This window comes from Gavialis gangeticus, unplaced genomic scaffold, assembly GCF_001723915.1.
Source record: "Gavialis gangeticus isolate Ggan-Ray unplaced genomic scaffold, GavGan_comp1, whole genome shotgun sequence".
NCBI lineage: Eukaryota > Metazoa > Chordata > Crocodylia > Gavialidae > Gavialis > Gavialis gangeticus.
The window spans coordinates 78,147,882-78,148,171 of NW_017729025.1; the positions used below are offsets into that span (position 1 = coordinate 78,147,882).

The window sequence follows — 290 nt, forward strand, 5'->3', positions numbered from 1 at the left end:
GGCGGAGGCAGAGGCGCTGTGCTGTGGCCCTCCCCTCTGCCGAGCCTGCGCCATTCAAACCGCGCCGCGCTGCATGCTGGGCCGGGCCCGGCCGGGCCGGGCCAGGGCGGCCTCTGGCTGCAGCTCCGGGAACTGCGACCCCGCCCCGCCCGCGCTGCTTCCTCTTCCCTGTTTTCCACCCGAGTCGCAGCGCCGGGGAGCGCACTGGTTGCCTCAGAAGTGCGGGGGCGGGAAACGGCGGCTTCTTCCGGTGCCCCCCGCCCAACCCCTGCAGTTGCGGCCCCGCTCCC

General features: G+C 75.2%; 1 long non-coding RNA gene across 1 annotated transcript in view; it reads left to right on the forward strand.

Moving 5' to 3' along the window:
- LOC109298724 overlaps window positions 1–290 on the forward strand; it is a 22,075-nt gene that overhangs the window by 12,136 nt on the left and 9,649 nt on the right. The window lies entirely within an intron of this gene.